The sequence below is a fragment of the Tupaia chinensis genome, unplaced genomic scaffold, assembly GCF_000334495.1.
Source record: "Tupaia chinensis unplaced genomic scaffold, TupChi_1.0 Scaffold000492_1, whole genome shotgun sequence".
Taxonomy (NCBI): Eukaryota; Metazoa; Chordata; class Mammalia; order Scandentia; family Tupaiidae; genus Tupaia; species Tupaia belangeri.
Window position 1 is genome coordinate 885,314 of NW_006160004.1, and position 18,023 is coordinate 903,336.

Consider the following 18,023-nt stretch of genomic DNA (forward strand, 5'->3'; position numbering starts at 1 on the left):
AAATATATATATACACACACACATATACATATATATATAGTTCCCTAATAATACCCTGGCCCTAAGCACTATGTCTGCTGTGCCTAGTGGATCCATTGACCCTAATGAAAGGAGATGGGACATGCAATTATGTAGGCCAGCCAAGTGAATGGATGTTCCCACAGAAAAATGGAAACCTGGGTTTCTTAACTTGCTATTAGAAAAGTTGTTCAGGGACCAGCAGTTAGCATAATGGCTATGTCGCTGGATTCCCATGTAGTCAATCACGTCCTGGACCCGGTGGCTTAAAACTCATGCCAGGCACGTGTGCATGTGTGCCTAAGACCCCGAGAGGAGAATGGAAGAGAAGGGATTGCGGCATGGCCATCCCCCCTGGGGGGTGATTTCTCGCTTTCTGTCTCTCTGTCTCTCTTTGTCTGTCTGGTGAGCACACGTGCCCTGTGGCAAAAACCTCTCCAAAAAAGAAAAGAAAAGAAAAGTTGTTCAGTAGTGGATAACCCTCAACATCCACATGTATTTTTTTCAGCATGGATAACTGAGATTACAAATTCTTACTGGGCTTTTATAAAATTCTTCTAAATATAAAAGAATTTTTATACCATGTGACTCCACTGCAAGAGGATTCTTGGAAGTTTGCTCCTAGTTTCCTCCTAATTTCATGAGATAGTATTTTTCTTTTGTTTTCCTTTCTGTCCTTTCACTATAATAAATATAATGAACTTTTATTTCTGACACATGGTGAGTTAGGTGCTCTGAAGTCTTCCTACTATTCTAAGGCTAAGGAGCACGTGGCTTCTTGGTAAGACACTTTTTTGGTGGATTATTACACTCATAAAAGTAGGGGAGTTCTCCAAACCCTTTACCCACTCCCAAGGAGTAAACAAAAGTGAGGGCAGAGCTTATCACCTGAGTGTGGATGCTCCTAGCATCACTGTCCAGGCACACCAAGCCTGGGCAGTAACAATGTAGGGAGCTGAGCCTGTAACTTTCAAACTGAGTTGGGACCGTAGAGGGATGCGGTTGAACACAGTGTACCAAAGACTTACCATAACCAGGCCAACTGCTCTCCTTAAAAAGGATGTGAGTTTGGCCCTTGGCTGGCCAAACTTGGATTTTGGGAAGTTCTCACCATCTCTGATGACAGCAACTTGCTGGGCTTAAACTATTTGTACAAACCATATGGTTTATGCTTAACACCTTCTTTCCTTCTGAGAGCTAGAATGTTAGTGCATGCCAAGCAGAAGTTGCCTGTGTGGTTAGCCCCCAATTAAAACCCTGACTTAAGCCTCAAGCTCCCCAGTGAATGATGTCTCCCTCATGCTACCAGCAATCTTTGCTGAAGTGAAGAAGTACACCCCATATGATTCCACTGTAAGAGGATTCTTGGAAGTTTGCTCCTAGTTTCCTCCTAATTTCATGAGATAGTATTTTTCTTTTGTTTTCCTTTCTGTCCTTTCACTATAATAAATCATTCCCATGAGTACCACTACATGCTGGGTCCACCTAGTGAATCGTTGAACCCAGGGGTGGTGCTGGGCACCCCCAATACATGGTTTTAAGACCTTGGCACCCTTGACTCATAATAGAATCCAAAAACAATCTTCTGTTTGTGAAAGCAACACAGATGCAGGTTTTCATGATTCCAGGAGATCAAGCCAACCACTCATTCTCAACACATGAAGAGGCAAGCCACATGAAGGAAAGTCAGTAGGAACAAACAGCAACAGAATTAGACCACTAGAGACTACTGGTTTATAATTGCCACGTGCCAGTGTCAGTTCACAACAGACACTTATACCATGGTCAAAGAAAAAAGAAGTGAATGAATAAGGATGACAAGGAACCACACATTATCTGGACTCAACAGACAGATTTGAAAAAGAAACAAATGGAACTTCTAGAAAAGAAAAAAAGATTTGAAAATTTTAAAATTCAACGAATGAGGACCAGCAAATGGTATAATGGTTATATTGCTGGACTCCCACACGGCCAATTGTGGTTTGAGTCCCAGACCTGGAGGCTTGAAACTAATGCCGGGCACATGTGCATGCGTGCTCAAAATCCCTAGAGAAGAATGGAGGGGAAGGGACTGTAGCATGGCCATGCTCCTAGGGGGCGATTTCTTGCTTTCTGTCTCTCTTTCTCTCCAGTGAGCACATGTGCCCCATAGCAAAACAAACAAAAAAACTCTTAAAAAATAACCTCAAAAATTAGTTAAAAAAGAGATTGTATGTGAACATGCGGATAGAATTAGTGAACACGCAGACATGTCAGGAAGAAATTACATAGAATGAGCACAAAAAGACAAGATTGCTATATCAAGGGAAAGTTCTGTTAATCAGAGTTTGGGGCTGATGGAGTAGCAGAGACTGGATTTGCCTTCCTCCCTGAAAAGACACCAGGTTAATACATTATATAAACCGACAGTTTTTAAGACTTTGAATCCCAGGCAATGAAAAAATAATTCTTTAGTAATCTTTACTAATTGCCAAAGAGTAACAGTCACCAGAGAGATGGGAGGTGGACAGGAAGCATCTCACAGTGGGGCATGGTCTTGCCTCAGTCTTCACTTCTCCATCTTTTCAGGATTTGGGCATGCACTCACAAGTAACCAGTATATTTTCCAAGCTACTGTGACCAGTATTAGAACCACAGTCAGCCATGTGGGATCTGGCTTTCATAACCACTAGCCTATGGGATTGGCCCTCTTTAGTAAGCATAATGTAAGTAAAACATTGAATGTTGGATTTCAACGAACACTGAAGGCCCTCTGCCCAGACTTCACCCTCCTGCTCCCCAGTTAGCCAGGAGTCAGATTTAACTCCAAAAAATAGGAAAAATTGTATAATCCATCAGATGACCAGAAACCACTGCAGAGGTACAAGAAATATAAGAAACCAAGAAAATATCCCTCCTTTAATGGAAAAGAATAACTTCCTCCACAAAGAATTCAAGGGAACTCATGGAAATGTCAGATAAAGAATTTAAAATATTCATTTTAAAATATTAAAATATTACATCATGCAGAAGATCGAATCTCAGATGTAGAAGATAGAACCTTTGACCTAGAAAACTTCACCAAAAAGACTGAGAGAATAAATCCAAAAAATGAGAATAACATATGAGTAATACTAGATATCATTAAACACCCAAACATCCAGATCATTGGTATCCCAGAAGGTGAAGAAACTAATAAAGGCATTGATGATCTATTTCATGAAATCCTGGAAGAAAACTTTCCAAATCTAGAGAGTCACTCAAATATTAGACCCAAGAAATACAAAGGACCCCACATAGAATGGACCCAAGAAGATCTTCCCTGAGGCACATCGTAGTCAGATTGACCAAAACCGCAGACTGAGACAATATACTAAAATTGGCAAAGAGAAATGTCAAGTTACTTTCAAAGGATATCCCATAAAGCTAACGTTGGACCTCTCATTGGAAATAATGCAAGCAACGAAAAAAAATTGGAAAATATATTCAAAGTGTTAAGTGAAAAACAATTTCAACCAAGAATACTATACCCAGCAAGATTATCTTTCATATGGGGAAAAAAACGACACAAACATTCTCAGATAAACAAAACCTGAAAGAATTTACCAACACCAGACCAGCTCTCCAAGAAGTACTGAAGAAAGTGGTATATCAGGAAAACAAAAGTCAGATACACAGAAATAATAGTACAAGAAATTACTAAGAGAGTGGCCAGCTTAATGGTAGGGACAAGTCCAGAGTTGAATGTTAATTTCCAGAGTTTAAATGGAAAGATCAGACCACAGTTACACTGCAAGTTCAATAAAACATGATGAATTACTTGAGTCTGAACTAGTGAAATCGATTTTTTTTTACATTAGACTAAGATATTACTGATTTTCTTTGATGCTTTGATTTTCATATTTAAGAATTTTTTGTCTTCTCTTGAACTATTGATAGGCTCATCTATCTACTATTTGAACTGAATCCTAACCTTTTTCCTGGCTTTAAGTTTTAAGCAAATTTCTCTTAACATTTTTAAATTTTGATCTATTAAAACTAAAACTTCTTTTTTTAAAATTAAAAAATACAATAAAAAATCTATTTAATACCTATTTAATGACTGCAATAAGCTATAAAAAAAATTATGCAGGAACTGTTCAGACACACAGGTGCCACATCCATAGTAGTCTCAAGTGGGACACAACCCATTGCCCATCAACAGCAGAATAGACACAAAGTGGTGTGTTCACATGGTGGACTGCACAGCAGTGAGGATGAATAAAACACAGCTGCAGTCGGCACTCAGCATGAACAAAAGACAGACGAGGAAAAGCACTTACCATGTGATTCTATTTTTTTTTTTTTGAGAGATTTTCACTGTAGGGCGCGTGCGCTCGCCAGACAGACAGAGAGAGACATAGAGACAGAAAGCGAGAAATCACCTCCCAGGAGGGATGGTCACGCCACAATCCCTTCTCCTCCATTCTCCTCTTGGGGTCTTGGGCACGCACGCACACGCGCCCGGCGTGAGTTTTAAGCCACCGGGTCTGGGACACGAACCGCAGTCGACTACGTGGGAGTCCAGCGACATAGCCATTACGCTAACTGCTGGTTCCCCCATGTGATTCTATTTGATAAAGAACAAAAACAGGCAGAAGTGCATACTGGAGGCCATTAGAAGTCAAGATCTGGTTATCTTGGGTGGGTGCCCAGGAGTCATAACCAGAAGGGAGTGTGTGGGAGTTCTGGGTGCTTGTCACATTCCATTTCTTGATCTGGTTTCACAGATGTGGCCCATGGGTGAAAACTCACCAAGCTGAACATATGATGGGTACAATTTTCTTTGTGTATATTATGCTTCAATAACATGTTTTAAATGTAAAAGTAGGAGCCAGCAGGTGCCATGGTGTTGAGGGAACTAGATTCCCACATGACCAGCCATGGTTTGAGTCTTGGACCTGGTAGCTTGCTTTCTCACCTTCTCTCTCTCTCTGTCTCTCTCTGGTGAGTGCATGTGCCCTATAGCAAATTTTAAAATAATAATAATAATAATGACAAATAAAAATTAAATAAATAAATTTTTAAAATAAATATAAGTTATGTGGGTACAGCAGCAGTGACATGACCTGGTTGATACTGTTCCTGGACAGGCTGAGGTCACATGGGAGGCCTAGCTTTGATTCCCAGCCCATCCTAAAAGCCAAGTACTGTGGCCTGTAGCCCCACCTGTTTGGGCAGCTTAGGCAAGAGAATTGCAACAGGGTGAGTCCTTATCTAAAAAACGGAAAAAAGTATGTGGGTGCCCAGGCTCTGTTGCACACAGAATTTCTTCGGGTGAGCCTAAGGCAGGAGACATTTTTGTTAACTCTTTAGTTGATTCTAGAAGATTCTAATATGCAGCCAAAGTTGTGACCCACAAGAGACAAACTCAGTCTTTTGACAAGTTCAATCAGAAACTGCAGTGGGTCACCACTGAATATACAGTTGCCCCAAACACCAAGAACTTGAGAAACGTATTGTTCACAATGTTGATGTACATAAAGGACATCTGTTTTAGTTCATTCTTCTCTCACTAAAAATTGAATACCGGAGATGAGATATTTTTTGAAAGAACAGAGACTTATTTAGCTTATTTTGGAGATGAAAGGTCAAAGAAGACCCTCTTGTTAATGGAGACTCTGCAGAGCCCTAGGATGGTGCAAGGCATCACACCGTGAGCAGACAAAAATGAGACTCCACCCTAATGACTTTATCTAATCCTAATTACCTTCTAAAGGCTCCACCTATTTTTTTTTTTAGAGGTTTTTTGCTATAGGGCGCATGTGCTCGCCAGACAGACAGAGAGAGACACAGAGACAGAAAGCAAGAAATCACCCCCCATGGGGGATGGTCACGCCACAATCCCTTCTCCTCCATTCTCCTCTCGGGATCTTGGGCACGCACGTACAAGCGCCTGGCGTGTTTTAAGCCACCGGGTCCGGGACGTGAACTGCGGTCGACTACGTGGGAGTCCAGCGACATAGCCATTATGCTAACTGCTGGTTCCCAAGGCTCCACCTCTTAATCCCACAATCAAATTAAGTTTCCACCATCTTAATTTCATCACAACCAAATTTCAACATATGAATTTGGGAGGACACATTCAAATCATAGCAACGTCTCTTAATTTATGAACAAGTGTCAACATTTTTATGCACACTCACAGTGCTTACACTCAAAGTTAACCTTGTGATGATGCACTTCCATGGAATCAAGTTAGAATTCCCTAAAAGACTACACAATTTATATCACCAGTATTGGAAATGACATGAAGATGACATACATAGCAATAGCAGATTTTTAAAAATAATTATTTTTTAAAACTTTATTTATTTTACTTATTTATTTTAATTTGACCAGAGAGGGACAGAGTGAGAGTCAGAGAGAGAGAGATATGGAAAGTGAGAAAGCCAGTCACCATGTCCAGGACTCGAACTGCGGTCGGCCATGGGGAGTCCAGCCCCCTTAACCACCACGCCACTTGCCAGGCAACATAGCAGATTTAAAATGTTGACAATTTAAAAATACTATAAATAAAACTATAATGATATATGAAAAAGAAAGTTATAGAGATTTATGAAAAAGCATATGACAGGGACAATGCATGGAAGTAGTCCGTACGAGTTGTCTCATTCTCACAATCACTAACTGTATTTTGAAGTTTTGAATTGCAATGAATAGGTGCTTGTCTCTCTCTTTCTCTCTTTTTTTTGGACATGATTCTCCTTAGATAATACATTCACGTTTCTTTTCTTTTCTTTTTTTTTTTTTTGGAGAGGTTTTTTTTTGCTATATGACATGTGCACTCATTTTTTTTTTTTTTTTGCTATAGGACATGTGCACTCACCAGAGAGACAGAGAGAGACAGAGAGACAGAAAGCGAGAAATCACCCCCCCCCCAGGTGGGATGGCCACTCCGCAATCCCTTCTCCTCCATTCTCCGCTCAGGATCTTGGGCACACACGCACACGTGCTCGGCATGAGTTTAAGCCACCAGGTCTGGGACGCAAATCACAGTCGACTACATACATGGGAGTCCAGCGACATAGCCATTACGCTAACTGCTGGTCCCACATTCATGTTTATTTTCTACATGGCAGTGTTCTTTTTGTAAATCTTCTATGATTTGATACACTGACATGAGCATTCTCTACTAAAATTTTCCCTCTTGGCCGTGCTTCCATATTGTTCTGTGTATACAAAAATCCTTCTTCCATCTGCTCATCGACAGACCACAAATTTGATGGAAACAATGAGGAACCAACAACACACTCTTGTGTGTCTTCTCATCCTCCTGTGCATATAATTATTTTCCAACAAGTTAGTAACTTTGCTGGCTTCTTTAGGCAAATGCAGCTTCAATTAATTAATTTTTAGAGAGATTTTTGCTATAGAGTGCATGCACTTGCTGGAGAGACAGAGAGAAACAGTAAGCAATGAATCAACCCCTGGAGGTGGGGGGTGGCCATTTCTCAATCCCTTCTCTTCCATTCTCCTCTTGGGATTGTGGCATACATGCACACACGCCCAGCATGAATTTCAAGCTGCTGGGTCTGGGGCTTGAACTGCTGTCAACCATGTGAGAGTCCAGCAACATAATGTTTACATTGTCTGCTGGTCTTAGGCTTTAATTTATTAAAAGCTCTTGGGATCCCACCAGCTGGAAGGAATGCCAGTGTAGAAAAATGACTCCGTTTTTGACTGAAGTTTTTGTTGCATCTGTATGACATGGACGATCCACTCATCTGAATTTGCCACAAAATGGCTGAATGGCAAAAACAAACTTGACTGCTAACACCTGAAATTCACTTTTGGAAACCTCAATAGCTCCTCATTTCAAATCCAGCTTTATAATTTGGGGAGTTAATTGAAATCCATTTTCTTCTACAAAGTGCACCAAATCTTCAAGTAAGTGTTAATAAAATGTTTCACTTACATGGGATTTTGGCTTTCAGGATTTCAATATTTAGAGTTGTTTTTTTTTTTAAATAATTACTTCTTTATTTAATTTCATTTGTTATTTATATTTCTTAATTTGTCCTGACAGAGACAGAGAGGGAGAGAGAGAAAGAAAGGGAAAGCAAGAAAGTAAATGCCCCATGTGCAGGACTTGAACTGCAGTCAGCCATGTGAGAATCCAATGCCTTTAATCACCATGCCACCTGGCAGGCCCCAGTATCCAGGGATTTAATCTTTTGTGATTTTTGGCATTTTAGACAGGGATTTTGATCTGGAGAGGATTTCAACATTTGGGATTCTCGTGCTCAGGACTGTGTTATTTTGTTTTTTCTTTTTCCGGGATGGCCACTCCGCAATCCCTTCTCCTCCATTCTCCGCTCAGGATCTTGGGCACACACGCACACGTGCTCGGCATGAGTTTAAGCCACCAGGTCTGGGACGCAAATCACAGTCGACTACATACATGGGAGTCCAGCGACATAGCCATTACGCTAACTGCTGGTCCCACATTCATGTTTATTTTCTACATGGCAGTGTTCTTTTTGTAAATCTTCTATGATTTGATACACTGACATGAGCATTCTCTACTAAAATTTTCCCTCTTGGCCGTGCTTCCATATTGTTCTGTGTATACAAAAATCCTTCTTCCATCTGCTCATCGACAGACCACAAATTTGATGGAAACAATGAGGAACCAACAACACACTCTTGTGTGTCTTCTCATCCTCCTGTGCATATAATTATTTTCCAACAAGTTAGTAACTTTGCTGGCTTCTTTAGGCAAATGCAGCTTCAATTAATTAATTTTTAGAGAGATTTTTGCTATAGAGTGCATGCACTTGCTGGAGAGACAGAGAGAAACAGTAAGCAATGAATCAACCCCTGGAGGTGGGGGGTGGCCATTTCTCAATCCCTTCTCTTCCATTCTCCTCTTGGGATTGTGGCATACATGCACACACGCCCAGCATGAATTTCAAGCTGCTGGGTCTGGGGCTTGAACTGCTGTCAACCATGTGAGAGTCCAGCAACATAATGTTTACATTGTCTGCTGGTCTTAGGCTTTAATTTATTAAAAGCTCTTGGGATCCCACCAGCTGGAAGGAATGCCAGTGTAGAAAAATGACTCCGTTTTTGACTGAAGTTTTTGTTGCATCTGTATGACATGGACGATCCACTCATCTGAATTTGCCACAAAATGGCTGAATGGCAAAAACAAACTTGACTGCTAACACCTGAAATTCACTTTTGGAAACCTCAATAGCTCCTCATTTCAAATCCAGCTTTATAATTTGGGGAGTTAATTGAAATCCATTTTCTTCTACAAAGTGCACCAAATCTTCAAGTAAGTGTTAATAAAATGTTTCACTTACATGGGATTTTGGCTTTCAGGATTTCAATATTTAGAGTTGTTTTTTTTTTTTAAATAATTACTTCTTTATTTAATTTCATTTGTTATTTATATTTCTTAATTTGTCCTGACAGAGACAGAGAGGGAGAGAGAGAAAGAAAGGGAAAGCAAGAAAGTAAATGCCCCATGTGCAGGACTTGAACTGCAGTCAGCCATGTGAGAATCCAATGCCTTTAATCACCATGCCACCTGGCAGGCCCCAGTATCCAGGGATTTAATCTTTTGTGATTTTTGGCATTTTAGACAGGGATTTTGATCTGGAGAGGATTTCAACATTTGGGATTCTCGTGCTCAGGACTGTGTTATTTTGTTTTTTCTTTTTCCTTTTCTTTTCTTTTCTTTCTCTCTCTCTCTCTCTTTTCAGATTTGCCAGAGGGTGTGTACTCTTGCTGAAGAGGTAGAAAGAGAGAGAGAGATTGTATTGAGGTTAGTGGGAAAGTACCCTTCCATGAGGAGTGGTCATTACCACCGTCCCTCCTTCTTCATTTCTTCCGCCTTTTGGGATTTTGGGCATATATGGAAATGCACCCAGTATGTTTCTCCAGTTGGCAGGTCCGGAACTCAAATCACAAGACTGCCACGTGGATCCAGTCACCTTAACCATCAGGCCACGGACTGGCCCCAGAATTGTGTTTTATGGAATTAGATAAATCTGGCACTGAAATGGAGGGCCATCAATAAATCCCATAACTCTGGATTTAGGTTCCTCACCTGCAAAACCGCAGTAACATCTGCTTCACACACATCAGAGTATGATTTTGAGAACTACATTGTGGCAGTATTATTCTCTTTCTTAGTATTTTCAATGGCTTTTAAGGCATCTTTGGTGTCTTTGGGTCAGAAGCATTGATCTTGGGTGGTCTAGTCCTGCCCCTTACTGTTTCTTCTGCCTCTTCCTGGAAACTGGGTAACTATCAGTCTGTGTTCCAAGAAGCAGTCTCACCCGGGAGTCTTTGGGAAGGAATCAGAAAAGGAGGTAGCCCCTTAGTGTTTTTGCTCGGTGCCCCCTACATATGTGTATCCCCCTAAAATTCATTGTTGAAGTCCTCCCCCATAAGGTGATGGCATTAGGAGGGGAGCCTTTGGAGGTCATTAGGTCATGAGGGTCAAGCCTTCAGGAATGGGGTTACTGCCCTTGTATCCCAGAGAGCTCTCTTACTCTTTCTCTGCCATGTGAAGACACATGGAAGGCGGCAGCAGTCTTTAACCTGGGCGAAGGCCCTCCCCAGGACCCAACAACACAGGCATATGATTGATTGTAGACTTCCAGGCCCAGACTCTGTGAACTATAAGAAATAAATGTGCCTTGCTTATGAGCCACCCATGCTACAGTATTTTGTGATAGCAGGGCAAATGAAGACAAGACCTTTTATAGAAATGTTTGCATGAATTTCTGAGATTATATGGTTAGTATAAATGTAACTCCCAGGACAGCTCCCTTGACTTCACTCTTTACTCTTGAAGCAGTCTTTTCCACTTTTCCTTTGAAATAGTTTGCTCTGTGTGTGGGGCTCATTTCCATCTACTCCATATTCCTATTCTCCCTCATGACTTGAATCCCTTTGTCCCTTGGTAACAAAAGACTACCAGGGGTGCCTTGTTCTGCCCCAGGGCAATGGGGACACAAGTGCCCATGAATCATATTAGCCACCTTCTTCCTGTTCCTTGAGGGAAGGCGTGAGATTCCCCCTTTCAATCAAACCCAGCTATGATTTTTTTTTTTTTTTTTTTTTTTTTTGTGATGTGTGCATTCACCAGAGAGACAGAGAGAGAGAGAAAGCGAGAAATCACCACCTGGGGGGATGGCCACGCTGCAGCCCCGTCTCCATTCTCCTCTCGTGCCCAGCGTGAGTCTAAGCCACCGGGTCCGAGACTCGAACCACAGTTGACTACATGGGAGTCCAGTGACATAGCCATTATGCTAACTGCTGGTCCCCGAGCTATGAATTTGAAAGGCTGCTTGCTTGGGTCAATGCCACACTATTGGATGGTGCGGGAGGTGGGTCCTGATTATTTTGTCCACTGTCTTGTAGGACACAGAGGTAGCAAGTACAAACAAGAGGCATTAAGAAAAATGAGGAACTGCAGCACCAGCTTACATGCAAGGTAGTATCATTATGTGTTTCTAGGGCCAACCAGAGCTTTTTCCTCTTTCATTTGGACCCATCAATTACGTTTTTTCTATCACCGGCGGCTTCTACCACTAAGAGAACGATTTGGAGGGAGAAGGCCACTTTCTTCCTGAGAGTTCCTGGATTCCACCCCCTTAACTTGAATAGAAGAGAGTGAGCAGAGGAAGGAGAAGCTGGAAACCCGTGATCTGATGATGGTGACCTGGCACTTTGCAGTGCTTGCTCTCTGCGGGTCCAGTGAGAGGGGGCTGGCAGGGACTCTAGAAGGTGCCCCTGTAGGGCAGTGATGCTCCAAGATGATGCACAGAGTGACCTAGGTCTTCCAAGTCTACCACGCCTCCCACCCTGAGCAGTGTGGGGTTGAGTCCCCAGAATCAGGGAAATGAGACATTGCAATCAGTCTGTGTCGATGTGTGTGAAGAATGGCCCTTTTCTGACCCCACAGGAATTCCGTGCCCTTTTCTGACTTGCTGCACAAGCAGCACTGCTGACCATGAAGGAAACACCTGGATCCAGGTGCAGCTCTGCCAGCCCCTAGTGAGTCATTTGGTGCCTGTACCCCTCCACTCTTCCCTTGTACAATGGGGGTGACCATTTCTGACTCTTTCTTATTTTGATTATTATTGCAGAGTGTTTGACAAACAGTTACGTTAATATTTCCTGGACCAACAAAACTGTTTACTTTGTCTTAATGGACTACACAGAAAGCCCCTGGAATCATTGTCTATAATTACTCTAGTGATTATATTAATAGATAAATGAGTGCTCTGGTATCAAAAGCCCTTTACTACTAGTGAAATTCTTTTTTTTTTTTTTTTAAGTTTTTGCCTTAGGTGCATGAACTCTCTGGAGAGAGGCAGAGAGAAGGAAAGTGAGAAAGTGAGAAATCACCCAGGGGGTGATTGCGATGGCCCTTCTCTTCCATTCTCCTCTTGGATCTTGCGCACGTACACGTTCACATGCCAGATGTGATTTTTCTAGCCGCCAGATCCAGGACTCGAACTGAGGTCAGCCATCTGGGAGTCCAACTCCTTAGCCACCATGCCACCTATGGACCCCAGTTTTTTTGAACCCCTAAAGAGACTAAATATCCCTCCAGATATTTAACTGATACTCTTCATGCACCCAACCAGGCTTTTAAAAAAATAACACAAAGGGAAATGTTAGGCTATAACACAGGCAGAGCGTTTATTATGAGGAATGCACATTGCCTGGGGATGAAAGTTTCCCTGAGTGACTGAGCCATGGTTCCCTCCAGCCTGCAAGACTGGGCTCTTGCATAGTTTAGATGCTCTGCCAACCCTGCACGACCAAATTCGTATGCTGGGACCTGTTTGTAAACATGTTAAGTGAAAACTTAACCTCTTCATGGTGTCCCACGGTGGGACTTTGGGTGTGATAAATCATCAGGTTAGGATCTGCATGACTGAGTTCTGGTGTGTTTATTAGAGGGGCAAGGAGACCTGAACAGGCAGGAACTTACGGGCAGCTGCTGTGCTGCAGAAGTATGAAATACTCAGGTATTTCTGCTGGCAAGTCGTTAGTGGATGAAGAGAGCACATCTCAAGCAGGACTGCTGTGTAGGTCACACCATGCTCTTCTGAAGCCAGCACTGGGACTGACCAAAGTCAAGGAAGCTGCCAAAGTGGATCCAGAAGCTTCTGAGAAGCCAGGAACAACTCTCCTTCATGGGGCTTGGGGCACTTTCCCAACAAGAGAGACTGCTGCAGCCACCTAGCTGGGGACTGTGAACACAGGCCACTGAAAGTCCCAACCAGGTGAGAGCGCTGCCTGCTTCGGTACCTTCATCTCTTCCTCATGTACCCTTCTGCCAGGTAAATAAATTTATAAATCCTTATAAACATGACCGCTGGAACCAACAGCTGAACTCCCACGTAATTGAATGCAGTTCCAGTTCCGGACCCAGTGGCTTAAAACTCATGTTGGGGTCATGTGCATGTGTGCCCAAGATCCTGAAAGGAGAATGGAGAAGGGATTGGAGTGTGGCCATCCCCCTGGGAGGTGATTTCTCATTTTCTGTCTCTATGTCTTGCTGGTGAATGCATGCACCCTATAGCAAAAAAAAAAAAGAATGAAAGAAATGACTGCTAATTGGTTGACACATCTTGAGGTCAATCCCAGACTGACTCTCCAGTGGTGTGATTGCAGGTTAGTGTTAGTGCACAGAGAGAGGGTCAACATTCTTTGAAGTCAGGGAAAACATTGTATAGGTGTTGGGTAAATATTTTAAATTGTTGGTTAAATATTTTCATTCATAAGATTGGTCCCAACCTTGGGTACAAGCATAATGCCAAACCACCCCACCTCAGGCAATCTTAACAGGAGGGTTAGTGGAGCCACCTGGCGTAGGCAGATTGCCATCTGGGTTACATTCCTCTGCTTGCTCAGTGTGGACACAGAGTGATAGGACTCATCATCGGGCTGCCCAAGGCAGGTTCCTGGCAGGTCTAGCTGGCCCGCAGCATGCTGGCAGGCAGGCAGGCAGGCAGGCCTGCCTCTGATGCTGCCTGGCTGCCTCCCTGCATCACAGTGTGACTCAGGCTCCTTGATGGGCCGTTGCCAGGGCAGTGGTGGTGGTGGGGGGGTGTTGAGGGCACATCTTACTGTCTGCTCCTAGAGTGGTTAGTGGGTGGAGAACCCTCCTCAGTGGGTGCCTACACAGACATTAACCACTGTAAGGTGGTTATCTGATTGCCCAACCAGCTTCTCAGTAGGTGCTGGGGCTGGCCCCATCCAGTGTCTTCCCCAAAAAGGGCTTCAAACTGAACAGGCACTCCACACATGTCTACAGAGGAAACCCTGAATAAACTTTCTGTTCCTCTGGATTTCAAAGAGTCTATGTTTCTTCAATGTTAGACCACAAAAGGCAATTCATCTCATTTAGGTACAAATGGGACCCCATCATTGCTTGCTTTTAACATTTTCCTTCTTTTTGTATAATTTGTCCTGACCTTTGCAAAAGGAGATACAAAGAAAAACTTTGGGGTAGACATCCCCTGCGGTCAAACCCTGGATCAGCCTTTCTTGCTGTGTGGCTTGGACAGGTTACTCAACTTCCCTGAATTCAGCTTCCACACTTTAAAATGGGATGATGTTATCCTTTGAGTGTTACCATAAAATGAACCAAGTCCATTTGGTTGAGCACCTCATGCAGTTGCTAATAGATGCTCAGTACATACAGTGTGACGGTCGTAAACTCCCTCCAGGTGACTAAGTATGCCTGGTGCATCTGCAGGGACACTATAAGGATGAAGAATGAAGTCACTGGCAGAAGGGATTCTTCTATGGCACTGCCATTCCACGAGGGACAGCTACCTATGGTGGAGCTGGTCTGCCCCACGGAGCTTGTTCTCACAGCTTGTTTTCTGACGCTTTGCTTTTGACACTTGCAGAGACTCTGAGTTGCTGCTTTCCTCCCTGGAAAGTCATCGTGAGCACAATGTTGGGAGGTCACGCAAATATGGAGAATTCGAGGCTGGTAATGGAGGACAAGGTCCTATGGCACAGGGCCTGGCCTGGCCACAGTGACCTTGGCCTGGATTTGCCAGCTCCCCACAGAAACTGACCCAAACCACACCTGCCCTCAAATTGAGAAATGCCTAAGCCAGTGCATGTGGACACTGGGTCAGCGTCCCCACAGACTCCCTGTTTTCAGAACTCTCACCTCCCCTGACCACTGCTGAGGGTGCTGGGCCAGGTCCTAAATGCACTTTACCAAAGGGAATGCTCAAAATCTCTTCCCTGTAGTGCCGTCAGAGGGCAGTTGCCCATCTGTACCCACAGAGTGGCCATCACAGCCCTGAGATCCAGGCCAGTCTATCAGCACATTGGCTGACTTGGTAATTCAAGCAGTGATACTAGCGTGAACAGTTTCAGGGGAACAGGAAACGTGCCTCTAAATGAAAAGTAATCTGTAAACTTCCTGGGCCCCCTCCTTTCCTTTCCTCTTCTAGAAATTTAAGATAAATCAGAAATTTCACAAAAGTCCCAAATTTTTGTAAGTATTTTAAAAACCCACAAGAATATCTGACTCAATGGGAGTGAATAATTTCTGTATGAATAAGTATAACCTTGTTTATAGACATGAAACACATACTGCTAGACACATTTATTAATTTCTGAAAATGTGATATCATGGCAGAACCTTCTGGGCTTGGTAGGAGAAGATGTTAAAATACTTCCAACTGGGATGCACGGAGAGGGAAACTACACTTAAGACTGGGTCTCTGTAGAGACCACCCAACTAGCAGCTCCTCTACACGGCAAACATTTTGAAATGGAATATAGAACAATGGACCTTTACTCCCACCTCAAAACCAGAGGCTGGAAAACATTCTGATGAGGAATCTGGAAATATAGTTTCTGCTGTTTCCTTCCTGCTGCCAGGAACCCATCACTCTAATGAATGGGCCTGGGTTCAGGGCGACACTTCCAAGAAGACTCCAGTGGGAGGCTACTCCTGGAGGGTCCTGTAGATTGCCGTGAAGGTGTTTTGATTGAGCTAAATAGCTGGGAGGTGTTTCGTCACCTGTCTCTATGGGGGCAAGGGCTGGCGTTCTTGGTCTATTTCTTTGCTCCCACTCTTCTGCCCCACCTGCTCATAGAAATCCAATGTGAGCAAGTTAGAAGATGCACAGCCATGACACTTTCCTTTCATGAGCAGTTAAAAATAACACACCACCATGGCAGAGCGTGACTGAGAACCCACCCATTGGGAGGGGTGGGTTCCATGAAGAAAGCTCCATGGCAGATGCTTTCTTCCTCTCCCTGTCTCCCCATTTCTATCTACTGAGTGCCCACAATTAAAAAAAAAAAATGACAAGATATTGGATTGTCGGAAAAGTCATGACGTATTTTCTACTCAAAACGGTGCCATGACTTTTCACAACCCAGTCGTTAGTTCCCTTTGCATGTTTTGGCCAACTGCCTTGTCCTGTCACATCTGGTCATTCCTTACTTCCCTTCGGTTTGTTTCTGCACAGAAGTAATTCAATATTTATATGTTGACATTCTCTTTGTAAAACCTTAAGGAAGTGTGACAAATACCTAACTAGAGGTGGTTGTTTGTTTACAGCTTGTTACAAGCCTCTAACTAAGCCAGCAGGTGAGCAAGCCTCCAAGATATGTTGTTTCACCAGTTACACAGGACTGGTGGCCTCGTCCTAGCCAGGTAGCTGCAACTCACATTGGCCAGGGACCTAGGCCTGAGGTTTCTATTTACTCCAGCTATGCTGGCAAAGGGATAGTAAAACTTGAATTGCTCAGCTGCAGAGATCTGGCTACAGACTGGAAAATAATGAGGCTTTTCCTCTACATAAGAAGGGATTTCCTTCATTTTTGCTTAAAATAACAGATGTAAAAAGGAAAAGAGCAATTTCTCCAACCCTCAGGAGTCTGTGGGCTGAATAAAGAGCTGGTGTTAATGGACTGGTAGACTGCGGGAAGCTGACAGGACCCTTCTTTCCACTTTCTGATAACAGACCTGACTAGCAGAACTGATCCCTGCTCCCTCAGCAATCCCAGCTGATTTCACCTCAGAACAGCAACTTCCTGTTCTGCCCCTCACAGGGGCCCCCTGTCCAGCTGTCTTCCAAGGCCTTCTCCCTTCTGAAGGAAGTCAGGGGCCCCTGAAGGAAGTCAGGGGCTCTTTGAATGCTCCAGAATTCCCACGATGGTGACAACCACTGGCCATGCAGCCCCTGGCTAGGTAAGAAAGAAAGCTAAATGCTTAGGTCTATCTAACCCAATTTCAAGGTCAAACCCACTTAATACAGATGCAAAAAATGTAAGTGGATACTATTTTATGGTTCAGGCTTCATACTGGGTCTCAGAGAATGGAGCTGGAGTGTGTCTACGGCATCTCCTAATGACGGATGTTCACTCTGCAAGGTGGATGCAGGAGTGTCACACACATACACATCACACGGGATACACACAGTACCCCACACACAAACTCACACCACCATGCCACATGTACACGACAACCATATACCTCACACTCCCCATTCTACACACACACACACACACACACACACACACACACACACGACACACTAAATAATCAACACATCTACAGGAGGAGGAAGGACCTGCTTTGTTGAGACCCTCCTCGGGGGAGTCAGCCCCTAAGGCCAGTCCCAAGCCCTCCTGACGTCAGGCTAGTCCTGGCTTTCCAGGGACTTTCCAAGGACTTATAATCAGTTACTGTCTGGCTGGACGGTGGTCCTAGAAATCGCCCTTCAATTGTGCATCATTCACACACACACACATGCACATGCACACTCATACACACGTGCGCGCGCACTCGCTCCCATTCAGGCAGCCCCATAGTAGCCGCTGGGGTAGGGCTGATTAATTGGCAAGCCCCGCGCCCAGCACTGTCGCGTCGCCACGCCTAGCCTGTCAGCGCTGGTGGAAGCCGCGCCAGGCGCCACAGCCGGGTCACTTCGTCGCCGTTGCAGCGGGCCGCGGGGAGTCGCCGGCGG